Genomic DNA, 27,216 nt, shown 5'->3' on the forward strand with positions numbered 1-27,216 from the left:
TATTTTCCTCAACTGAGGCACAAAATGAATGAGAATTTTCAAGCTAACGTTCCTTCCCTCTGGCTCAGGTGTCTGGGATCTATATTTATCTTGTGTCAGGCATGCGCCTGAAGTGCTGGAAGGCTCAGGCTGTCAATGGCTTTCAGATGTCAGGATAACCTTAAAGACAGATGAATGGCCAAGACCCCGTGCCTCATTTTTGAGTTCTCAGCTGCTGCGCTGTGGAAATCATGTGTTTATTTTCTGCGTCTCCTCCTACCACAGTCTCTCTGAAGCTGACTTCAGATCCTACATCGAGACAAGCCAGCTCCCCTAGAAGTTGGTGAGCAAAATCACTTTTGTTTAGGGGTCTGACTGTTAAGGTCTTTGTTGTTGATGGGTTATCATCGGGCAGGTATTAATAATTATTATTTTTAGCTGTTTAGGAAGATAAATATTATCTGTTGGAATAATTTCATCTATGATGCTTCTTCTAACATTTGTAAGCTTTCAATGAAATAGATGAATAGACTCTTGACACTTAAATTTAACATTTCCACTAGTGTCTAAATTCATCCTATGAAATTCCCATTTGCACATTTTCCTGGCTTTTATTTCGAAAGTATCAGAAAATGTAGAATTCTTATCAAAAGTATAATATTACTGGCAATCTTATTCCCTCAGATTATCTAAGTTGATATGGCTTGTCCTTATCTAGACTTCTTATTTAAATTGCTATTTGCCTTCTTATAGCATTTTTAAAATATCCTTTTGAAAAGGACACTGTAAAGCCTGATTAAATTTTTCTCTTCCAAATTGGAAAAACTTTATTTTAACTGAGACTAGAAGTTGAATATTGTTCATGATATTCTGAAAATGTTTTTTGGCACATTGTCATGACTAACAAGTATATTTAAGAACTAATTTAACATACCCAATCCTCTAAACAAACTGACTCTTAGAAGGAAAGAAGAAAATAATCTTTCCATATATAAACATATTGATCATTAGTGGTCATACAAACTGTAGTGACTGTGGGCACTGCATATCTTATTTTGGAGGGAGGGGGTTTTGTCACATAGCAGAACTTTGTTACACGGTGTGTTTCATAGTATGGCTATTTAAGGCCAGAAAACAGTGCAAAGAATGATAGAGGAGTAACTTATGCAGAAAGGAAACTTAGCGACATACTCATTTAGAGACAAAACCAGATGCTGATTAAAATCAGTAACCTGTGACTCCCCACATTATTTTGCAAAGTCTTGAAATGAACTGGGTAGAATTCTTTACCTTTTAAAGAAGATCATTTCCTTGTATTCTTTGAAGAAATGGTTGCTTGAAGCTGTGCTGAATTCTGGGGAAAGCATTCTTCACTGATACTTACAAAAGTGTCAACTTCCTGTTCCCTTCCTGTGTGAGAGCCCAGAACTCAGATGGGATTGGGATCAGGTGAAAAGGAAAAGGCAGCCTGTGTTTTTCTCAGGTATACCTGACTAAATAATGAAAGTGGGATTTGTGGGGCAATACATGAGACTCCTGTAATCTTGGCAAGGGAAGGAGAAATATTTTCAAATGATGTACAACACAAACACTAATTATTTGGAATCAGATCCCTTTGTAAAAGACAATGACAACTTTGCAGCTAACTGTTCTGAGAGTTTAAGGAAGAAAGCAAACAACTGAGGATAATAAAACAATTGTCACCTGGGAAAAGGTAAGCTCTTGAACTCAGAAGAATCATTGTCAGGCAAAAAAAGGAGGAAACAAACAAAAAAAAGCTTTCCAGTGGCTAACAAATCAGTGGCAAAGACCATGTAAGACTGCAGAGTAGGCCAATCAAATGGAAAAATACATTTTGTTTTGTTTTTTTAGAGTGGAGAAATACATAATAATCTACTGATGTTAATGTGACTGGCTAATTTTGCTTTTGGCACCGACTGCTAATTAAGATTACTCATTAAGGAATTTAATCTTCTTAGTTTTTAGCTAAATTTCACAGATTTCTGAAATTAAAAAAATGCTTTCAAATGTATGAAAAGGGAAAATTTTTTTTATTGGTAGTTTTCTTTAAAAATTTTTTTTAACGTTTATTTATTTTTGAGACAGAGAGAATCAGAGCATGAACTGGGGAGGGTCAGACAGAGAGGGAGACACAGAATCCGAAGCAGGCTCCAGGATCTGAGCTGTCAGCACAGAGCCCCACGCAGGGCTCGAACTCACGGACTGTGAGATCATGACCTGAGCCCAAGTCTGACGCTTAACCGACTGAGCCACCCAGGCACCCCATGGTTGGTTGTTTTTTATTGCTCTTCTGATGAAAACTGCAAAGCACATACCGCTTTACTATAGCTTCAGTACAGCTTCAAAGGAGTGGTGGGCAGTGAGGCACGGGGAGCTATCGCAGGTGGAGGAGGGACACTGTGTTTTTATCAGGGTCCTGGAATCCTAAATGATTCCAGGTTAAGAGTGATTCTCTCCATGACAAACAATGAACTGTTGTTCATCAGGAAAATGAAACTGTCTAAAACTAGCACAAGTACACAGAGAATATAAAAAGAAACCTAGGTTAGTAAATAATTAGTCTTACTGTTTGCTGTGTTGTATCACAGGGCAGAAATTGACTAAGACACTAAACTTTTACAAAAGGCTTTGAGTATGCCACTGGCTCCCCAGTGAACTTCCCAGCCATTTCTTTTTGAAGATTGGTAAGATGGATTTTGTTTTGTGTCTTCTGACAAATTTAGCTGTGTGGAAAATGATGAACACTTTTAAGGTGTTTGTTGGTACACTGTTGTGTAAAATGTTTTGAAATATACCTAGAGACCTTTGTCACACAAACACTGTCATCTCACAGAGGAAATGACAGAAGGTTGGCAAGCATTATTGAGGGGCATAGCAGACAGCTTGGCTCCATTCACCAAGGACTCCAGAGTGCCCCCAAATAGAAAAGCGTTGTTTTTCCTTGAATGCTTGTGAAGTTTACAAGTGGAATAATAACAGCGCTTTAAAAAGAACTACTAGTTTCATCTCTTAATTTCGCTTCCCTCATTAAATCTTCCAAATATAAATGTTAGATTTCTCCCATGTTAATTTTTAGGAAATTGGAAAGGATATTAGTATTCATGTCATAGTTTTAAAAATTAAGAACACAGTGTAATAGAAATGCAGGCAGAGGCTCATTTTGCTCTATTCTGGAATTTCATTATTACTCTTTGAAATGTAATAGGAGCCAGGGTAGAGTGTCCTTCTTGTATCTCAATCCAGGAAGCTTTAGAAATGAAATAATAAAAGTTAGTTTATTCACTACAGTGGTCCCATAGTATGGACCCTAAACACAAGATCTTTTTAGAGAAGGCATAAATTTGTAGTAAGTGAGCAGGATCTTTTCAACAAATATTCTTGCTTTAAGAGCGAACCCTAAAACAGCAAACCTATTTTGAATACCTGATGGAGTCAACTATCTTTCAGAGTCACTTATTCATTGATGCATTTGTTAAAATACATATGGATGAGCATTCACTGTGTGTAGGACAGTGTTGTAGGCTCTAGAGAACATTATTAACAATTTTCTGCTGGATGTTTATAAGGATCCTGGATCTTTTTACAGGTGGTGGTTCTAAATTTTGTTTACATGGAATGAAATCTTTTGATGAAAGTTAAAAAAAAAAACTGTTAGTAAATGATAAAGATGTAGGATGATTTTGTGGACATTTTCCCCACCATGCACACAAGCAAACCACTTAATGAACCATCCATCTCCTGAAGAAGATAGGCTGAATAGGTGACTGTTACCTTTACCGAATTAGAAGGAAGATGATGGGCACAGTTGCCTCCTCTGCCTGCTCTCAGCTTCTTGCCATTGCCCCTACAAATGAAAAAGCCATATTTAAAATGCTGAGTAACTTACATAAAGCACACGGAAACCCCTTCCGAATACACTAACATAACTGAGTGTGCACCCTAAGCTTTAATAGCCTATTTAATAGGGTTTAATAGCTCTTAAGGGTTACTTTTTGTTGAAATAATCAATATGAAATGGGGAACAGGCACAAATCCAAATTTTAGCTCAGTCTCTTGGAGGGGAAGTGGGGAAGACCTCTAGTTTTTACAGAAACCTCTCATCTCTAGGAGCTTCTCATGCTTCTAAGAGCTGCTTGGTCAAAAGTTAGATCTAAGCAGACACGTGGAGGGGCAATTAGAGTGCAGGAGGACACATGCTGTGATAAGGGTATGCACAGTGATCAGGGCACTGGGTACAGACCTTTGCTATTCCCTAGAGACAGCTCTTGGGCGGGGCTATAAACTTCAGGGAGGCAGGGGTCATTTGTCAACTGGGTATCATCAACATTGCCCAGTGCCTGACACGTAGTAAGCACTCAATAGCTAGATTTTATTCATCTATTCAAAATTATGTCTAAATCTTTTCTAACTCCAGTGTTCACCTTTCACTGATTATCTCTAAGCGGGTCAAGTCCATGGACCTCATTTATTTCACCTACTACCACTGATTTCTTAGTCTTCTTCCTCCACCCTCCACACCTTCCCCCCACAGTCTGCATGCAAAACTTAGATGTGCTTGCTTCTGCATTCAGCCTCAGAGATGTCTTTACTCTGTGTGCCAAGTTTTGGATAAAGCTAGAGAAAAACAGCACTGTCAGTTCTACTCAGGGTCCACTGGCCACCTTCAAGATTTTCTAACCTGGCCCCAGGTACAAGTTATGATTTCTCTTCTCACACTTTATGAGAAATCACAACATGCATAATAGTTGTTTGCCAGTCTAGTCACACAGAACCCCCAAAACCTTCCCTGGGCTTGGAAGCTGTGGCCAGCTAGTGGTAGAGGGGTGGTAATCATCTGTTGTCTTCCTCAGCCCCTTGGTCAGTGCTCCTCTGTGACTTTACTGAGAGCATCTTGCAAGTTTCTTCCTTCAGTCTGGCAAACCTCTGTGTATTGCGTCTGTACTCTGCACTCCTATTATGATAACTCAGTAGTAACATTTTATGTTTTACCAAATGAAGTCAGGAAACAATAGGATTAGGCAAGGAAAAAAGTAAATCTTGCTATGAAGAGGCATACTGCAGGAAGCTTACTATAATTGTGCCCATTATCTTCTCTACCCCATTAATATTCCTCTTAAGGAATAAAGGTGCCATTTTGTTTTCTCTCTAAAATCTCCCACACAGAACTTCTGTACATAGTAACGGCAAGAACATTTCTGAAGCTGAAATCCTCTAAAATAAATAAAAGCAATTGAAACTAACTGAATGGTCTTTTGTGAAAAGAAAACTACTTACTAATTATTTACCATGGCAAAGCAACAGCTATGAAGCTTGGCTTTTTTCTGAGGTTTAAAGCTGGAAGTTGACTTTCGGTGGCTCTCCCAATGTTTACATTTGTTCACAGCAAAAACTGCAAACATTAGAAGTCGGAATAGTTCTTAACATACTCTCAAACCAAGATCCGCTAATTTTATAAGTGAGAACCCCAAAGCCCATAGACATTAAATGAGTTTTATGCGCTTCCCTAGGCATTGGATTGGCAGTCCCCCTGTTTGCAGTTTTTCTAGGGTCCCCTTCCCCGCCAATATCTGTTAGGTGACCTCATCAACTTTTACAGTTTCACCAATAGTCTATATTTTGCAGAGAAGCCAAATCTACATCTCTTGGCCCCAGTGCCTGCTAGTCAAGGTCCCAGTGTGGATGCTTTATGTCCTATGTCAAAAGTATCTGACCCCTTTAAAAACATAATCTGGTTTTGTGTTTCATGATACGCATTTTATGTTCAAAATTAAACTGTAATCAGCCCCAAGATAGGTGTGACATCATACTTGAATTTATCCTAGTGTTTAGTAAAATATATGTACATCCATATACTCTGCAAATACTTTTCAAACAAATGCATAGGTTAAATAGTTAAGTATATCCTGCCAGTGAAACCAGAGATTATAATCACTCTGATAATAATTATATGAAATGGTTAGTATTTAATGAGAGGCACTGTAAACATTGGCTGAAGCACCCTCTCTATAGTCAGATTGAAGAGGTTTGAAATTTGGATCGGTCACTTCCCAGCTCCGTGGCCTTGGGCAAGATGGTAAACCTCTCTGTGCCTTTGCTTAATCTGTAATATAGAGATTATAAAAGTACTTACTTCATAGGGCAGTTGTTTAAAGTAAGCGAGTGACTGTATGCAAGATACTTACTCAAGTGTCTTCCTTGTACATGATAAGTGCTTAGAAGGGTGAACTATTATTTAATTGTCAAAATAATTAAAACATGTCTAATGTTATCCTCATTTTAAGAATGAGTAAACGGGTACCTGGGTGGCTAATTTGGTTAAGGATCCGATTTCAGCTCAGGCCATGATCTTGTGGTTCACAAGTTCGAGCCCTGCATCAGGCTCTGTGCGGACAGCTCAGAGTTTGGAGCCTGCTTCAGATTCTGTGTCTCCCTCTTTCTCTGCCCCTCTCTCTCCTTCCCTTCCTCCCTCCCTCCCTCTCTCTCTCTCTCTTTCTCTCAAAAATAAACATTAACAGTGGGTTAACAAAAACATTAATATGTAGTGGGTTAACAGTTAACAAAAACATTAATAATGTTAAAAACATTAACAAAAACAGTGAGTAAACAGAGAGATTAAGAAACTGTCCCAGGACCTTGGAGCTAATTAAATGAAAATGGGCCTAACCTGAGCCCACCCTCACATCTAGTCATATTGTTTCCTTTCTATTCTTTTCTTTCATCTTGTTACTAGACCTGAAACCTGGGACTCATTCTTGATTTTTTTTTCTCCTTAACCTAGCTATCTATTCACCAAGGCTTAGCTCTTCATGCTCCCTTCTAATATCTCCCCATCTCTAATAAGTATTTCTGAAATCTTTCTCAACTTCTTCTTCTCCAGCCCACTATAATTCAGACCATATACTTTTCTGCCTAGAATAGTTCAGAAGATTTCCTCTGGCTTTCTGTCCAATCTACTCTCCAGAGAGCCAGAGCCATCTTCCAACCCTGAATTTTATTGATTTTATCCCTAAAATCATTGAGTAGCTCTCTATTGCTTTCAAGAGAAATTCTTGACAGAAAGAATTCCTAGGTATTTAGGCACACGTCTTGGTGTGGTTTGTTTATATTAGGTCTTTGTGTTGTCATCTGTTCCTGCCTCTCTCGTGTCCTGTCTTGTCTTTCCAAAACTCATATGCTATACCAAAGCCTTCTCAAAATATCTATTTCCTCACTGTGTGTGTTCTTCTGGATTTATATATTTGGGGGGAATGGCTCTGATCCCTTTACCTTCTCCCACTTTCTTTACCTGGGCCTGTATTCTATGGTTCTCAAGGAAGATCACACTTCTTCTACCAAAATGTCCTTCATCTCTCTTCCCCAATCCACTATTCTTCTCCCCACCTGAGTGCAGGTGTCACAATGTATCATAACAGTCTGCTTAGGAATTTATCTTCCTAGCCATGCTGTGAGCTACTTGAGTGTGATACCAGGATTTTGTTTTGGTCATTCTCCTATTTTGTCCCAATTAGAAGTCCAGACCAAGAATGCCAGTGGAATTTATTTTACTCTTGCAAAGGCTACAGATTAATGAAACATTTGCCAGTGTCCTGGAGAAATAAAAGTATAAATAAGTGAAAAACGAAGTTAATGATAGGAAAGCATCCTATCATTTCCTATGATAGGAAAGTAGCTCCAAAAGCAATCTGAAATTTTCAAGAATGAGGAAGAGTTTGATAGGGGAAATGACCCAGTATTTTAACCTGTAGAAGTAACTGCAAAAAGCCTGGAGCAAGAATCTGCATATCCTCTGGGTTGTGACATGGAGGTGAAGGGAGCCAGATCACAACTTGGTTCAGGTTCCAGGCATGACCGCCCAGCAGGTGCTTGCTATGTAGGCAAAGGGTTGAGGGCACGATAAGATTAGGAAAGGACATGCACTACGATGTTGAGTCAAACTCCGAGTCTGATCTAGTTTTAAATCCTTCTTTCTTTTGGAAAAAAACTCCTGGCAAGTAAGGGCTAGAGATTAGAGAGTGAGAAGTATATCTCCTAGCACTCAGTTCAGTTTTAACAGCTATTTAAATCAGATTGGATTTAACACAGCTGTTCTCAAAAAAATTGTTATATATGTGAATAACCAAAAATGTTTAACTCAGTTCTCATAATGCTTGCTTTTCAGAAATCGTTGTTACATTGCTGTTTTAATTACCTTCCTCATCACCATCCTTAGGATCACTCTTGCCATTTTCTTAATCTACACTTGTACCCTGTACTTCCTACCCTGATTACCATAAAATTTTAATCCCTATTAAATACAGACTTTATCTTAATCCCTTTTAAGAAGTTGCTTAAAATTAACCGACCATTATCTTGATGGCCCTTTACTTGGAGGGCCATTAGTTCCCTAATTATATGACCCTATGCCTATGCTTTGTACATACCACAATAGTATATTATCTTCAATGTTGTGACCTAGACTCCTTCCCTTTAGTGGGATTTTAGTGAAAAAGACAACATTCTCCCCTAGCTTCTTTTGAAACAGGATTATAAAGCTCTTCAGTGGTTCAATGTCCTTCAGCTCTTGATGTGTCCTCCCCGTGCCCTGGCTTATGTCCCCTAGCTTGGCATATTCTTTTATTCTATATTTGATATGGCTGCTCTAACCTTAAGATCTTTGTTTGATGCCATTTTGCACACCCATAATCATTTCTCCTGTTCCTCATCCCTAAGGCATCTTCTAATTATCCTTCCTTTAAGTTCCATTTAGTCTTCCACAACATTCTGGAGTATTGTGGTACCAAATACGTCAGAGCTTCTTGATAACACTGGCAGGAAGAGCCAAGCTTGTGAGATACTTTATCACTGTCAATGGTCTTTAGCCAAAGACCTGCAGGAACACACCGGTAGTTGAACAAGTTGAGTTGATTATTCATCTCAAAGAGGGCAAAGTATATCACAGGGAAACAAGGGTGACTCAGTAAGAAGGTGGTAAAAAGAAACTCATATAGAATTTGGATTTGGGGTGATTAGATTGGAAGTGGGGTTAAGGAAACAGAGTTGTGCTCTGAATTGGATGTTGTGGGGAAGCAAGGTAATTTTACCACTGGGGGTCTAATAAACCTTATCTAGGAGTAGGGAAGAAGAGACTGGCTAAGGCTGTGATTGGCAAAGCAGCAGCAATGACCCATATTAGCTGGGAAAGGGAGTTATGTGGTATCTTAGTGTTCATAAATGCTCTGTGTTTAGACATCATTATAGAGCGCTTGGTTTTTGTCATGAACCATCATGATCATAGAGTGGCCTTTTCTAAAGTTGATGTTCTGTCAAATTGTTGATGTTCAATAAGAGGATACCAAGGCCTGGCTGTGAGTACCAGGCCAACGTCTAGAAACAACAAGACCTACCAGATAGCAGCAGACCAGGTCCTGGACATCAGGAGCTATTTTCTCTTTCACATGACAAAATTCTTTGTTGCTTCAGTAATGAAACTTACCTCTATGAAATCCACTTTCCACTACTTTGGTTATAAGATTCTAATAGAGTTTCTTTGTAATTTTCTCCCTAAGCCCTATGGTATAGTCACTGCACAGTGTTTTAATACAAAATCTCATTAATTTGATGCTAGTAATTTGATGGTCACTGAGAACCACAAGAGATCAATCTGTGTATAATAACTACAACATGCACAAACTGTTTAGGGAATTGATTCAGTTCCTTGCATTTACACTCTAAAAACTAATGTGTTACATAAATGAAAAAAATATACCATTGACAGATAAGAAATAAATGGAATAAAATCTTAATTTCATGTAGTGAAAGTTACTTGTGGAAAAATTAAGCAGTCTTTCCACTTACTATACAGGATAAGAATGTAATTAACCAGAGATTGTAAAATCTTGGAGTTGTGAATTATTGTAAATACAGTATTTCTGGAAATCTCCATCTAAGTTTAACTTAAATAAATGTGGTTTAAAATATATGTGTCAATTTTCTACTTAGATATTCTAGATGCCACCTAAAATAAATTGAATCATCTTTTTCTTTTACATAATAGAAAATCATCATAAATTTTGCTTAAAAGAACATCTAGTGAGTGATTCAAGTTCATGATCGAGTATTCAATGTTTTAGTAATGTGTGGATTTCAAATGAGTAGAAACATTAACAAATGACCCATGCTTCTAATTTGCTTAAGAACTTGTTATCAAGTCTACAGAGGAGGTGTTGTGGGTGGGGATGGGACAGGAGTGGGGGGAGGGCGTTAAGGCTACAAATTAAGCTTGATTCCATAAGTGAAAATTACCTTTCCATAATGTATATTTGAGACATTTGGATTTGGAATATTGTTAAATATACCACTCTCTTTATATGTATATGCTTTTTAAACATGAGCTGCATAATAAATGCAAGGTTTCAGTCCCATATATAAGGTTAAGATTTTCCACCTTTGAGTTTTTTCAATTGGTCTTAAAATAGAAAAAAGGCAATACAAAATAGAGATTTGTTATCCACCTCTGCTTTATTTATCATATTATTAATAAAGAGAAGCTATTTTCATTGAACTTTATAGAATTTGCCCTTAGTTATCTTTGAAGATAGGATCTAAGCAAACAAAGATGTGCATTTTTTACTTTCCCCTTAAGATTTACCCTTTTGCATGATCCTAGTTCATCTTTCCTGTTTTCAAGTGAAACATGTAGCTTTGTTTTATGCGAGACAGTAACTGAACAGGAAACTGACATTGAGAAGTTAAAACTCGAGTTAAACATTTCCACTGTTAATTAAATAACAAGGTTTAAGTCTTTTTAAAGATTACAGATGTCTGTTATGAGCCTAGGCGATGTGAGTTGATTCAAGTCTTGTACAACCACTGCCATCGTTTTGGATGCGACATCTGAATGGTTCAATAGTTAGAGCAAGGTCATGGTAACTGACTTAATTCCCTGTTAATAGTAATAAAAGGAGAACAATACCAATAAGTATAAAAAAATCCATTAGTTAGTTGGGAAATCAGTATTCTTGGAGACCATTCTTTATTTTTTGCAGAGTCAAATTTGCATAATGTACTCGGGGATATGTGTATATTTTAACATTACAATCTGGAAGACTGCTGTAAATAAACATAATTACTGCTTTTTGTGATGGTCAAAAGGAGTACTTCGTGTGCCCAGTTTAGCAAGAGATACCTATTTTAAATGGAAATTTAAAAATTTAGGGTCAATCACTTTTCTTACCTGAAACATTCCTGCACTTGGCGTGTTTCTGCAAACTACATCCATCATGGATATTCTTAAAATGATTGTTGTATGACTTATGCCAGAATAAAATGGCACCTTTCTCCTCTTACATCTGATCCTTGTTTTTCCAGGGCATATTATTAGCCTTAGGGGCAAACAGTAGTGATTGTTTTTAATTGCAAAAACCACACAGAGGGGCGCCTGGGTGGCGCAGTCGGTTAAGCGTCCGACTTCAGCCAGGTCACGATCTCACGGTCCGTGAGTTCGAGCCCCGTGTCAGGCTCTGGGCTGATGGCTCAGAGCCTGGAGCCTGTTTCCGATTCTGTGTCTCCCTCTCTCTCTCTCTCTGACCCTCCCCCGTTCATGCTCTGTCTCTCTCTGTCCCAAAAATAAATAAACGTTGAAAAAAAAAATTAAAAAAAAACACACAGAGTGTTTCTTGGAGAATATTCTTGTTTTCCACTAGCTTAGATTCTCTTTTTTCCCTTATCCTTTACCTCTTTAAACGGTCCTAATGCATTTACATTTTATGCAGGCACTGGTCAAACAACTGCACCAAAAAGCAGGTTCATGTAATCCTTTCATTTATTGCATATTCTTGACAAGGTCCTTCTGTAAATTACTGAGCCTAGTCTAAGCAAATGAAAGGATAAGTGTCTCCTACATATTGGTCCATGGCCTTTGCAATACAGACCTCCATCTCTTGACCTTTGTTCCCCACACTTACCTCCACATCTCCCCAACCCCCATGATGATGCTAAAGTGCTGCCCTGATTCCACACCACTACCTTAAAAGCTAAACCACTGCCTGGAATGTGAAGTGGGGAAGAGGAGAAATTAAGAGATTAAATACTTCCTAATAGCAGTGGAAGTGTGTGAGTGTTCCTGTTAACAGCTTAACTGCTGTGCTATTTGTTAGCATTATACTATATTTGACACTTCAACCGGTGCCGGTATAAGAGAAGTGTCCAGTTCTAGGTTCCTTTGGATTTTAGTGTTTTGTTTCTGCTTTTACGGGAGCTCTTGGTTCAGTTTTTACCCAGTTTTCATTACTTCTCCTATTCCTACCCCTGCTGTTATGCTCCAGAGCACCATCAAAAAGCTTTTCAGGAGAGTATTTCTCCCACTCAGGAGGAGAACTCCTGGGGCTGGCTTCGTTTTATAGCCCTCCTCGCCATGGATGCCACCACACACTGCAAGTATCTTCCTACTACGCCAAAAGTCTGTCTAAAGTGAGTCCATCTCCTCTTCATTGACTGAATACAAGTTTTAGTTCAGAGCCTCATGTCTTCCCAGTATTCATTAGTCTCCTGTGTAGACTCTCATCCCAACTTATTGCCTTTCATATGACCCTTTATAAGTAACAACTCTTATCTTGTCATTTCCCTGACTTAAAGTGACTTAATGACTCTATTGTGCTTACAGAATAAAACTCAAGTTTCTTAGAATCATGCAAAGGGCTTCAAAAGCTGGTTTCTGCTCATCTTTCTCACTTTGTGCCATTTCTCTGCAAAGAATTTTGTGGTTTTCCAAATACATCATTCCCTTCTGGCTTTGAATTTATACATGCTGTTCTTTCTACTTGTCCTGACTTTACAACCTCTTGGATGGTTAGAAAATGTCTACGTATCCTTTGACGCCTTTCCATTAATTTATAGTGTATCTCCTCTCAACAAAACCACAATCTCTGAAAGACATTTCTTTTTCATCTTTGTGTCCCGGCACCAAGATCAATGTCTGGTTATAGTCAGTGGTCAGTAAGTGTTTAAGTGAATATATGAGTTAATGAGTGTCCAAATACCTTTCCTCCTTTTTCATCCGAAGCTTGGAACTTTCTTTATTCTACTCTTTATCATTTCTCTCAAATAAGCTTAGGGGGAAAGCTTCATGAAAACTCTTGGAATTTTCTCCAATAGTAGTTCCCAAGTGTAAAAACTATAGGCTATATAATTATTATTTATTATTTATTAAATAAATCTGAATTCAAGTGCTACATATTTTGTGACATTGAATAAATTGTGTAACCTTTCAGTATCTTAGCTTCCCCATCTGTAAAATGGGTGCAAAGTTATCTTAGGGTTAAGATTTTAAAAGCCAAACTATACATATACATATATATGTGTATATGTGTATATATATATATATATATATATGTATACACACACACACATACATATTTATGTATATATATAAATCTGAAACTCCATTTCCTCATCTGAGAAATAAATCATTTAGATTAAATGACTTTTAATATCCCTTGCAGGTTTCAGATTTAGGGGACATGAACTTTGGTCCCTCTTCTCTTACTATCTGTGACACTGAGAAGATAAATTTTCAGGTCCTCTCTGTGCTTCTTGGCTAAAATGAGGGGGTTGTACTAGGTGATCTATAAAGAATCTTCCAATCTAAGTTTACTGGATCATCTGTTATCTAAATCTATACGTCTTTTTCCTTTCTTTTGTATATACTTACTACCATACAGCGTCCCAGGTTTGTTTTTAAAATTACTGACTAATGAATATAATTTCACCAGGGGAAAGTGTTCTCGATTTACAGATATACAGGCTGGGAGCTGGTAAGTAACAGGTTATATAATATCTTGGTCAAATTCCAAACACAAGCAAATTTCCGTGTGTTGACTTTCTGATCTACAGAATTCTATAGCAACTGTTTGTAAAGACTTCAAAAAAATTTCAGATTAAATAGGAGTAATGTCAGCAAAATAGCAGTTTTAGAAATTTCTAGCACCCATTCTGTCTCAGAAACCTCAATCTGAACCACTACCCACATGAAAATACCTTTATAAGAGCTAAGGTTTCCAGGTGATGATTTACGTATGTGTGTGAAGCAGGTACCATGTTTTTGTAGAGACATTGAGACTATAGCCCATGGCCTCAATCGTTTCCGTAAAGTAGAAAATAAAGCAGTTTCCTGAGCAGATACATTTCCTGGGAAATTGTTAAGAAAATGAAGATGTGGCACAACCAAGGGAGTGAAGGGAAGAGACACAAGGTAGGAAAAGAAGTAAAGGATTGGTAAGTAGTTACTGCGGACAGCTCAATTCAAATGTAATCTTGTTTTGGGCGCCAGGGTGGCTCAGGAGGTTAAGCTTTGGACTTTGGCTCAGGTCCTGATCTTGAGGTTCATGAGTTTGAGCCCCACTGTGGGCTTTCTGCTGCCAGTGCAGGGCCCACTTCCTCTGTCTCCCTCTGTCTCTGCCCCTTCCCTGCTCCCCTGCTCATGTGTAGGTTCTCTCCCTCTCCCTCTCCCTCCCTCCCTCCCTCTCTCTCTCTCTCCCCCCCCATAAACATGAAAAATATTAAAAGAAACAGATATAATACTGTTTTAAAATGTATTTGATTATCAAATGAATGTGATTGAAAAAAGTCAAATAGTATTTTAGCACCTAAAGAAAAAAAGACCATTGTCCTATTTTCCCTAGCTTCTCCCATTCCCCATGGCTCTTTCCAGGAGAAAAATATCTTGAACTATTTCTAGATAACATACTTACAGTGTTAATTCTTGATTTTATGAAAAGTATTCTCTTTTACACATGGCCTTTGATTTGTTCCTATGGAGAAGGATCTAGTTTTTACACTACACTACAGAACCCTCCCTCCATTTTACCCACTTGATATAGTGACCTTTCTTGATAGTATTGACGGTCTACCTTCATGTTACACATTTTCGTAAAAGGAGAGCCACAAGTTTGGAATGAGTGCTTTCTTTCTGGTAAAATTTATTTTTTCCTGGTGATGATAATCACCTCCTAAAATCCTGTCATCCTCCTGACCCAATACTAACTTCACCACCACCCCCAAGGCCTGTGACATAATTCTTATCCTAGAACTTCTTTTAAATTTCTTCCTGGAAATTCCTTTTGTCTCTCGGTTGTCAGACAAGCTATATTCTCCATCCTCTGTCTTCTGATTTCTTTGTTTACTTCCTTACTTTGGTGGAGTTTCTGTTCTGGGAGTTCTTTGAACTCCTTAGGAAAGGATAAAAGACAAGTAAAATTTGGGAACTTGCCGATATTAAAATTCTCCTTCTTGAAAACATGTTTGCATATAGAATTACAGTTGGAAATCCTTTTCCCTCAGATTTTTAAAGAGATTGCTCACATGTCTCCTAAATTCCCAGTGTTCTGACTTGGTGTGACGTTATTCCCAAGTCCCCCGGGAGGCTTTTAAGATCTTCTGTTATTCTTGATACTCTGCAAGCATGTGAAGACAGACAGGTAGGACAATGGCCTGTGGCCATTTCAATCCACCATGCTAAGCTGGCTGAGTTCTTGTACTCTGGAGACTTACATCCTTCAATTCTGGATAACACTCATGCATTCTATCCTTACCCCCCCTTTTTTTTTCTGGTTTTATTTTTCTTTCCCTGGAAAACCCTTCCTATGAATGTTGGATCTGTTCTGTTCCTCTGATGGTGCTCTTGTGGTTCCTGTACTGATGTCATGCCTGTGATATTCCAAATGCCCTGCTGACTGTGTTATTTCTACAACCATTGCTTAAATTTTCTTTATTGCTACCTTTTATTTCCCTTTCTATGACTTTATGATTTTCTGTTTCACTGGTTTCATGATGGAGTATCTTCCCTTAGTTGTCTGAACAGAGTAATCACAAAAAAATATTTAGTGTTTTTTATTCCCTTTTCTTATATTTGTCCTTATTGTCTCCTTGCCTGTTTTAAATACTGTCGTGCATGTCAGAAGTGTTCCTCAAATGTTTGGTGATTGTCCATTTACATTTAAAATTGTGGCATATAAATACGAATCTCATTCTAGAGTTTCATTGACCAATATGGTAGCCACTAACCACAGGTGGCTATTGAGAACTTGAAATAGACTTAGTCCAAACTGAGATGTGCTACAACAGTAAAACAAAAACCAGACTTGTAAGTCTTTGTATATAAAAAAAGTAAATTATCTCCTTAATAATTTTATGTCAATTATTATAATACATTATAATAATGATAATATAATTAATATATTAACACATAATTTATATATATAATTATTATATTAAAAGGATAGTATTTATGATATTGGGTTAAGTGATATATTAATATTAAAATTAATATCACCCATTTATTTATGCTTTTAATGTGGCTAGTGAAGATTTCAAAAGTATATATAACATGAGGCTCACGTTCTGCTTTTATTGGACAGTGTCCCTCTAGAGGGATCAAGTAAGCTTCTGGTCATTTCATTTTCCTCCCCCATTACCCACTTCTACTAGGAAGTAATGTAATGTGTTCTCTTGGACCAGTCAGTTCCCCCAGAAAGAAATCCTGTCATTTCTTGCTCACTAGAGCTCTGGAAGTGGCAGTAGAAAAGGAATCAGTATGTGGAATTTCACTTAAACTTATTTCTGCATGGATCTCCCTCATGCCCCTAACTGGGCCTTCTGTTTTTAAATCCAGAGTTCTTTGCTCAATATTGTCAAAGCAGAAACACCCTACTTTTTAACAGGGTGAGGAAGGAGAGTGCATTGGCTGAGTGGAGTATTTGAAGAGAAGATCTGGGGTTTAGGACTTAGACAGTCAACCAAGTTAGACCCTGCTTCCCATGGCACTCCATGCTGCTGGTTCATGACCCTTTCTGGAGTTATTTAGCAGATCCTTTTTGCTTCATATTGGCTTTCTGTTCTAGGCATAGATGTTGAGAATCTGACATTTTAGGGCCCATTATCATGAGTCCATTTGCTTTCTAAATATTGACTTATTTTCTGGATTTTGTCATCTAAATATCTGGGCTGAACACACGTGTTCATGGTTTTGTTTTTTTTTTAATTCTATTACTTTCATTTTAATGAAATTTCAGGTGCATGTGAAAATGGATTCAATCTTCCATGTTTAACCAGAGGTCTTTAAATCACTCATCTTTTCCTTCATTATTTTCTGTCAGATTATGCTCAGGCATTTAAGTTTCCCATAACCTGGTCTAAATATACTTCCCTCTACCTGAATAGGTCAAACCAGGCTTATATTTTCCACATGCCTTTTTTTTTCAACCATACCAATGATAGTGCTAAATGCTTTATGTAATTACCTAATTTTATATTCTGAGAACCCCACTTCCTTCTACTTATTTATATTCAACTAATCTTCTAGGGAAGATTAAGGATCTGTGAGTTCTGTGAACATACTCTTAGGACTTCATTGTTTCCTTGATTGTTTCCTACATTTTACAGTTTTTATAATATGATGAAATGATATTGTGAGATATTAATCCACATGATTTTATCCCTCTACCCTCTTCCTTCTCTTTGAACTGCAAAATAGGAAGCTGCAAATTGGGGAAGGACCTTGAGTGAAGACAAGAAATAGACTTTATGTGAATATTCAGTGTTAATAAAGATATGAAAAGCAGTTATGATCAAACTGACACATTGTTCTCAACATTATTTCAAAGTAGCGCAAAGGGCAATAAACTTGAATAGAGGTGGGAACAAAGGAGCTTAGATGTGGAGGAATCCCAGAGAGCTACTGTGGTCTGCCTTGCCGCAGACACATTCCTAAAGGCAAGCTTTCTCACCTCCATCCCCAGAGGCGAATATGAGGATCTCAGAGCTGAGGCATGCCTCAGAGAGAACAGCCTCCGAAAACACTGTGTCCATCATGGCTTCAGAGCAGTGGTGTATAATAGGCTGTGTGTGATGTGTAGGCAGCTATGTTTAGAAACAGATTCACAGAGCTCTTGGGGCCCTATCACTCTGCTCAAGGCCCTACACAGTTGCATAAGTAAACCGAGGAAAACAGGGCCATTACCTGCCAAGTGCTCACAACCAGGACAAGGAAAGCCACAGCCACCAGTTTAGAGAGGGTATTCTGTGTTCTAATCTCTTCGTCCGTTTTTTTGGTAAAAACATGCTTCTGATAAGATTATCATTTCACAAAGTAAATACAATGTGATAGTGCAAGAAATAAAAACTGTGATGTGATTATTTAAAAAGTCAACCAACACACATCAATGCTACGCGTCACCTGCCCTGCAATCAGATTCTGGAGATAAGTGCAGTGACTTTGGAAAGGACTCACTAGAAAGAACTTTGCTTGTACGTAGCCCAAAGGAGGAAGGGGCACAAGATACCCTTTCAGTGGTATTTAAAACTAGATTTGAATAATTATTTGTCCAGTTGTCTCATTCTAGGAGCTTACCCATATATCTGACACTTATTGTGGGTTTAAACATTGAGCTAGGTATAGTTCAGAGAGAGAGGAGTCCAGTCCCTGCCTCCAGGGAGTTTGGGAGTTACCTATTTGATAGAGGGAAGCAAGACTTGGCTTCCTATTACCTAATCCAGTTGAGCAATAAACAGGGAGAGACTCCAGGATAAAGTGCCTGACAGAGGTCAGAGTAGGGGTTGCATGTGAGAGAGTGTCCTGTCCTCACATAGCCTCTGTGTCTTGTAAGGAGAGCCTTGACATGAATCTGACCAGAAGGCTTTATATTTGAGTGGCATCTGTAGGAGTAGATTTTAAAATGATTAATCTGGGATTGGGAAAAGATTTCTAAAGTGGGGGAAATAAAGGATATAAGAGGATAATCAGTGCTTCTAGAAAGCCAATGTCCCTGACTTAATGCTATGATCTAGACTTTACAATTTCAAGAATGTTTTATTGTCAAAAATAGAAGGACTGAGAAATTTTTATTTAAAAACAGTTTTCCTCTGCTTTCAAGTGGAAACACATCTACTGCATTTAATTTCTTTATATAGGAATGCATCATTGAAGTTTTTATCTTCTGTGAATCAGTACTTGTACAACCTCAGGTTTCTTGTTTCCTGAGGCATGAATATGACTGTTTGCTTTCTTTAAAGCCTAACATTCATAGTAAGAGGATATGTTTTATCCTGAGTAAGACATACACAAATATACTAAGATCTTCTTAAAATTTACTTAATACAACAAAGAAATCTCTAAGTGTCATAAGCATGTACCTTTTGATATGTTCAGCCTGATTAGTTTTAGATTTAAGAATCATTAAAGTGCTTGCAAAGTTATATATACACCTTAACTTTCAGTCTTCATTATTTTCAAATCAAATCACTGAATCAAATTAAATTGGTATGCTTACCAATTTATTGGTATGTCAACATATTTACTCTCATTTTCTAAATTTAAATGACTTTCCACTATCTGTGAACGTATGGAAACACCAAAGACGTTATAAAATGTATCCAGTATGTTGTTACTCTTTTTTTCAGCATTAAGTAAAATTTGGGGGCTTTGAGGAAGAAGTTTTAGTTCCTTCTTGGACTTATTTATGCAAAGTTATAATTCTTGGCAGCTTAATACAAATTGCTTTTGAATTTTAAGAAGAAACCACATTTTTCCCCTAACAATGCCTGAACATAGCAGGCATGCAATTAATTTGAAATTAATTTCCTCTAATCTTATTTTGATGTTGCTGGCAACAACTTTTTATATTTTCTTCCTTGAGGTCACTAGCTTTTTGGTAGAAATTGCTCTTTTTAAAGATGGAGAAATACCTTCTGCCTTTAACCTTTCTCTGTGTTGGCCAATACATGGTAGTCAGTCTCTGACTTATGCTTGCGGAAGAAGCTGGAAATATTAATCCCTCTGTGAAGCTTGGCATCTCTCCTGCTGAAACTTCCCCCTCTGTATGTCCTCCGCTGTGCCATAAACCTTCCATTAAACCACCTATCATATTACTATAATAACTTTTCTGTATGTCTATCTCTCCATGAAGATAAGTTTTATTTACCTTCATAAACTCTGGACCCAGAAATACCCAGTGCCAAGAGGAATAGTTTAATAAGATAAATTTCTTTACATTCTTATTTAATGTAACTATCATCTCTATATAAGAGTGATGAAAATAATTTTAAAACCTCAGGGTAGCATAGCAAAATGTGTCTGCTGAGAGCTTGATGTTGGCAAAAGGTAAAGATTTAGATCTGGGCAAGGAAATGTTTGTATGTGACCATGTATCCTTATGTCTTCCTACTAATCTTTGCTATTGCTTGTTGTATGGATGCATAAACTCAAGGTCATCCATTTCATACTGATGCTGAAAATTTTAGCATTTATCTAATTTTCTTAGTTTTCCTTGTATTATCTCCTCTGTAAAAATGTGGCTCATAATACTCAATTAGAGAATTTTTTGTGGACATAAATAATGACAAATGGAAGCATTTAGTATGACACCTGGCCCATGGTATAATATTAACAAATAGGTCTTCTCCCTTACTCTTTCCTAGAACTTTTCAAAGTGTTCTATGTGAAAGGGAAGAAATAGAATATATTAATCAAGTAGAAAATTTTTATTTTCATATTTAATAACTAAATTTAAATAATGTTGAAAGTGTTTAAATATTTAAAATAAATTTGAGAAGTCCAAAGAACAGGAACCAGAATAGCTTTAAAAAATGAACTTCACTCTAGGGATAGTATCTAGTGCATGACAATCAAAAAGAGGTAAAAATTATTCTAATTATCCAGGAATTGAACTTTAAGTTGGTGAGCATTGCTAAAGAGGAACAAAGAATAATGATATATACACAAAACGAAAGCAATGCTTTAGCAAATATCAAACCAGAACCTAGAAGAAGATATGTGACAAGAGGTAAAAACTAGAGAAAACAGAAGCATAAGGAGAAAAAGAAAGCAATGTTTTTTTGAAAACCATTAGGGCAATGTAGAATAAGCATTTCCAGTTCTCTGGGTCTCTGTGACCTCTTCTGCTCAATTATCAGGACCAGATGATTCCTAAGATTCCTTCAATTTCTGCAGTATAAAGGTCATGAACAGAGAGAAGAAATGTGTCATGCGTAGAAGTGGGTGAAAGGTCTTTGAACTAAGAGTAACAGCTATTTATATCTGAGTAAATGTGGATGTTCTGGGAGCCTAGGAAACTCTGTTATCTTCTACCGTAGAATCTTTCTATAGAATTGTCCTCTGCATGTGAGGTGCGTCCCCAGAATGTGAGCTCCTTGCAGGGAGGCATTGCTAACCTATCCAAGCTGATTTGAATATATTCTATTATTGGTTTATCTTAGTAAATATTGGTAGCCTTCAACAACTAACAGCAGGGAGAGCTATAAATCTCCTTCTTAAAACAAAGTGAAAGCTCTCTCAGATTGGCTTCTCACTGAAGCAGATGAGCAGCAAGCAGCAACTCAACCTGTTACCCATGCCCCACGAAGCTTTCATGCTCTACTTTTCAGTTTCTCAGTAGTCCTTACCTGGACAATTCAAAGGCATATGCTTAACATGCTAACTATGGAATTCAACTAACCATACTGTCATAGTCAGACAATGGGGAATGCCCCCAAATCAAAAGCTACACAATGGGCCATTTCTCCACTGAGCCTTAGGCATCTGGGCTTGGTGGGTTTTTATAACCTGTGATGTAAGAGTAGGGAGTTAGCCATATTTCTAGCCAACTCATAAATCTTTGAAGCCATTCATTTCACCACTGGGAACCTCATTATTATTTTTTATGGAGAGTTTCAGATTTTACGAGATAAAGGTAATTAAATTACAGATTTTGATTACATGGTAAATAGCTCTAGAATGAATGTTCACAACCAGGGTAGCACCCCACTTTAGAAGGTGGATTGAAAGTGTTCAGTACTCACACATTGTATTTATTCTGTTTGTTTCAAGTTTTTGTTTAAATTCTAGTTAACATAGAGTGCACACGTTGTATTTTATATGGAAATATTTTCAGTGCATTGCAGAAAAACTCATGGTAGGAAACATGCTTTCTTCCTCTTTGTGGCCGAGTTCTTGGAACACAGTGGTCACATGATAAATCTTCACCAAATATGTGTATGTATAAGGATGCATATTATCAACAGTAATCCCCAGGAAATTACTGCCTAAATGATGGGAGAAAAATCATATTTTTTTTGTCTAATTTAGCTTATATTATAATGGCTCGATTTGTTTTTGGAGTGTCTTTACTTTTTTATTCTAATGAGTTGCAAAAATAAGAGTACACCCACCAAATATTGCTATCTTAGTTCTCTTACATGGCAAAAGAATGTCATAACTATTGTAGACCCCAAGCTGTTGATTTTGCAATGCCCTGACCAAGAAGCCTCTTCTCTCCAGCTTCCACAAACTAGAATATTCATCGATGCTTTGATTCTTCTCCTAAGAGAAGTGTGCATGTTTTTATCAGGTTCCTATAACAAAGACACAGGATGAAAAGAGTCAAGGGAACCGCTCTAAGAAAATAAGTAGGAATATCCCTGGAGAGGGATCTGCTTCTGTGTTCTTTTAAACGTCACGGCGTAATTGTTTCTTTCTATCCTTTTTTTTTTTTTTTTTTTTTTTTTTTTTTTAAAGAAAGAACCAGGGTGAGGAGCAGCTTACTTGTAAGCTGGGGAAGTTGGCAAACACTGGCGGCAGAGCCTAACTTTGGTTTAGCAATCATACTGCCTCTGTGGAGTGTCACTCAAAACTCCACAGCCATTCTTGGATACTTGAAGGTGGGGCTCACAGCAGTCAGCAGTGATTTGACCCAGCACTTGGGGCAAACATAACCACAGTTATCAGTGTTAATTCCATTGTCTTCCAACCAGCATTTTGCAAGTGAGTTAATATTGGAGGATTTGCCCTTTTTCATCGGACTTCAAACTGGTAATTATGCTTATGTAATCCCTGTGAAGTTTTCTACCCTAACAACATAGGATGCAAGACTGGTTCCTTTAATACTAAAATCTTACTTTGATCTGGTTTTTTGCTTTCTTCTTGTCCAGTTTAAGCTCTGCCTGCATTTCTCTCTTCTCTCGGAGAGTATTTGAGATACAGACCTACAGGCACCCTGTCCCCAGCTTTTTGATAAGTTTTATCTAAAAGAAAATGGAAGCAGTTGTAACTTTACCATGTATGATCTTGCCAGTAATAAATACAATACTAAGTGATAAGAGGATATTAAAAAATACTCAGAAGTATCGAAACCCTCCAACAAACATGTGGTTATATACATGCAGCAGTGGAGGAGTATCTTAACAGAGCAACAATGTACTAAAAGGGCAAATTCATGCACAGTTCTTTTATTCTTAAGAATATCTGTGCCCAGGGAGACTGTTAAACTGCAGATGATTTTTTATAATTGCCTGAAGAGGCAATTATAATATAGTTATGCAAGTTTTGGACTCTCTTATTTGAAGATTGTAACGTAGAGTGGGTGTCTTTCCAGTCTTGAAGAAGAATCTATCCTTTCCCATTTAGAATCAACAGTAATCAGTAGATATCACAGGAAGAGTTTCGACTGCTGACATTCCTGGTATGTCTCTAGTCAACAGGTGGCTTCCTGGGACTTGTATGAGAGGTGATATGTCAACTTTATTTTACATTCAGGTTACAGAACTCTATCATCATATTGTATATGCAGGTTACTGAATCTTTGATGCAACAGCTAACAGGATACAGGAAGTAATGTTACAAAATTTACCATTAAATTAGAACCAGTTTTCAATTTGCACATCATTCCTCCAATGTTTTTCCTGGTAAGAGCTAGCCACATGGAATGATAATGGGAGGCAGGTACTAGAATTAGGTAAAATTTTACAGATTTCAGACTTAATCATTTTACTGTTCACATATAACCATTTCTAGTAATGGCATTTTATTCTGACCTGCATTGTGATACAGTATTCTATAGGAACGGACGATATCTGTCTGTGTGCCTTAACTCTCTTTCACTTTGATTATCTCAAATAGTTGGAAAGTAAGCCTTGTGAATTAAGAGCTCTAGAGGCAGTGGTTTGCCTCTGTGGGTACTGTGTGAAGACAGGAGACTCGGGGAGAGTGTTTGACATAGACAGGGGCGGGAAATGCTAATATTACCTCATTCAAAGAATTCCTAACCTTGCTTGTACCTCAGACCTATACAATTCTATTTGATGTTTGGGTAATTATTCAAGCATTCTAGACAAACCATAATTAAACGATTTCAATATAAAATCACAAGCAATTACTGGTCTATAATTATGTATGCTACCTAAGTATAAATAATTAGAAAACAAAAAAATTGAAATGACCTGCTGTGTGGTAATGCTGCTAAACAGATATATTTTTTTACACTAAAAGGCAAGGACTTTATGAATGCTGGCATTATGTAAATGACTTTGTCTTTAGAAAGTTGGATTGTGCATGGTATCTTGTCTGTTTACTCAAATATTTGCCTGCTCAACACATACTAGGTATTGATCATTTTCTGTACCTAATTTCATCCACTTAGCACTTTAATAATCAATTAATTCCCTATCACAAATATTATTATTTGATCAATTAAATGGATACCAACACAGGGACATTTTATAGCAGGTCACTGCTCTACTGGGTCATCAGGGAATCTTCCACTGAGTCTGGTACCACAAGTTTTCATATTTCTCCCTTAAGGATGATGAAAGATCAGTGGATTCCTAAGTATCTGAAGTCTGTGGAGCCTTGGGTTGCTTAGAAACAGTGAATATGGGCTTGCTATGGCAACCCAATTTATCAGTGAATGAAAAGCCAGTTTAGCTGGCATTGTGCCGCCTCTCCATACTTTGATGGTAAGAATATTCAGATCAGATCCTCTATTGTATCAGTAGTTTTTATTATTTATACAATAAAACTATATTTATTAGCAATTTACATATTTATATATTTATTTACCAATTGCAAATTACCAAATTTTGACATAGGAACTTACAGTTTATAATGGATAGCAACTACATGAAAATCAAGCTGAAACTTACTATGTAACATTAGTACACACTTCAAATTTGTTACGTCTGCTGGTTATTACCCCATTGCCTAACTTTTATGTATAGGATTTTCATTAAATTAAAAGCATGAGAAAGCAAGACTAGTAAAGTATATTATTTATGTGATAAAAAAAGTTTCTGTAAATTTGACTTAGATTAATAATTCCATAAAAACAATCTATAAATTTATCTATGTAATGTAGTACATTTTAGTGATATTTTCATTTTATATTCACTCTTTGTTTGCATATAAATAGAATAAATGTGGTTTACCATATTTTTAAAAATCTTATGCTATAAGTAATATACCATGTAATCTGACACACAAAATGTATTAGAGAATTAATTTATTTGAAAACACATCTTTATAATAATGGAAAAGATTTTAGAGTCTGACTCTCATCCTCAGTTTGAGGATTTGCTCCTTGGAGTACATTTTCAACTATTTTGCCCTTTCTGATTTAAGACAATTTTTCCGATTTTAATGACACATTTTCATTTTTTTTTTTACATATTCATGCTTTATAAGACCATAACCTGTGCACCTCTTCACATGTAGGTGTTGTATTTATCTTATCTGCCTATTGACTCAAACTCTTGTATGTTTGTCACAGTCTGTGGCGGAGGCAGGGCTGGCAGCCTCTCCTGAGACAAAAATGCTACCAGGTTCTACTTACTGTCCTTTTCTCCTGGGTTTTGGCATTTATGCATTTTGTTTTGATATTTAAGAGTTCATAGCCATAGTATAAAAAGTTCTCTTGAGAGTAAAAAAAAAAAAAAAAAAAAAAAAAAGTCCATCTCAGGTTGCCATGGGATAAGGAAGGACACATTTGGTGATATTTTCGATTTTTTCTTTGTACTTTATTCATTTTTACAGACTTCTGAAATTGATCAGTGTTTGGAATCCTCTAGCATGTCTCTTCAGCTGAGCGATGCCCCTCTTAAAGATAAGTCTCATGTCACAGATGGTAACAAGTACAAAGACAGAACTTAAACAGAGACAGAACTGCAGCCATTTTTCTTGAACTAACTGCTATCAGAACATAAAGGCCAATCCTCAGAGGTGCTTAAGTTTCTAGTGACTGGGCCATACTAACACTCTTGACAAAGGTGCATTTTGAAGTCAGATAAAGACCCACTGTCTTTTAACAAAATAAATGAGCAGTCCAGAATAAACCCTCTAAACAACCCAGAGGAATCAAACTATTAGCAAGGGATCACATCAGTTGATTTATAAAAAAAGATGGTCATGTAAAAAATTAGACGGTAGTGTATTACTATTCAGAAGACTTGGCGAAAATTTGATAGGCAAAATAATACACCACAACCACTTATAATGATCTACATTTAATACCGAATCATGGTTTTTGGTGTGAATTATTTTAACAAATTTTAGGAATCTTCATTTTAATAAATATGTCTATTCCTTGATGTGGATACAGAAACACAGTTAGTATATTAGATCATTTAAAATGTTTGGGGGGGTACCTGGATGGCTCAGTCCATTGAGCGTCAGACTCTTGATGCTCAGGTCATAATCCCAGGGGTATGGGATTGAGTCCTGCGTGGGGCTAAATGTGGGGCCTGCTTAAGACTCTCTATTTCCCTCTGCCCCTGTCCTCCACTCATGCTGTCTCAAAAATAAAAATAAACATTAAAATGCTTGGGAAAAGGTTATTTTGTAGGAGCATGTCATTCATCCTTGTATTGTACTTACTCAAAAAGTATCTGAAGAATGACAGAATCCTTTGTAAGAATGGTTTTCAGTTTTTAAAAAAATGGCCCTGACTGAGCCACCCAGGCACCCCAAGATATTTGCTAATGTGAAAGAATCAGACTATTTGTTTAATACATGCAGATTTTTGCTTAAAGCAGACCACACCTGTTCTTTGTTGCACTTCACGCCTGGTGTCTACTAAATATAAAAAGGCGTACATAGAAAATAACCATTCCTTTTACACTTGATATCAGACAACATGGAGAACCAAGGATAACCTTCTTTCCTACCAAATTATATAATATACCCATGTTTCCTTTTGATCTATCCTGTGATATCTATAGAATAGGTTCTTCATTATCTATTCAATGTGTATTTGAGCATCTATTATGTGTCTGGCACTGTTTTAAAATCTGGGATATAAAAATCACTACCAACACAGTTCCCAGTGAGTACATTATAGGGAGCTTCATTGTCATCTGCGCCCTTGCAACTCCTGAATGAACTGAGCTTTTTATGACATATTTTATGAGTATAACACTAAA

The 27,216-nt window shown here is 37.0% G+C and overlaps 1 protein-coding gene across 2 annotated transcripts in view; it reads left to right on the top strand.

Moving 5' to 3' along the window:
- Positions 1-292: 292 nt before the first annotated feature.
- The window catches only part of CD36 (CD36 molecule), a 77,309-nt gene continuing 50,385 nt past the window's right edge, over positions 293-27,216 (top strand). The window contains exon 1 of one of the 2 annotated variants that reach the window (XM_045494616.1): positions 293-322. The gene's annotated coding sequence lies outside the window, so the exon portion shown is untranslated. Of the gene's footprint in view, positions 323-22,720; positions 22,838-27,216 lie in introns of those variants that run through there. The other variant, XM_045494614.1, reaches the window with a different exon arrangement.

Source organism: Leopardus geoffroyi, chromosome A2 (genome assembly GCF_018350155.1).
Source record: "Leopardus geoffroyi isolate Oge1 chromosome A2, O.geoffroyi_Oge1_pat1.0, whole genome shotgun sequence".
NCBI lineage: Eukaryota > Metazoa > Chordata > Mammalia > Carnivora > Felidae > Leopardus > Leopardus geoffroyi.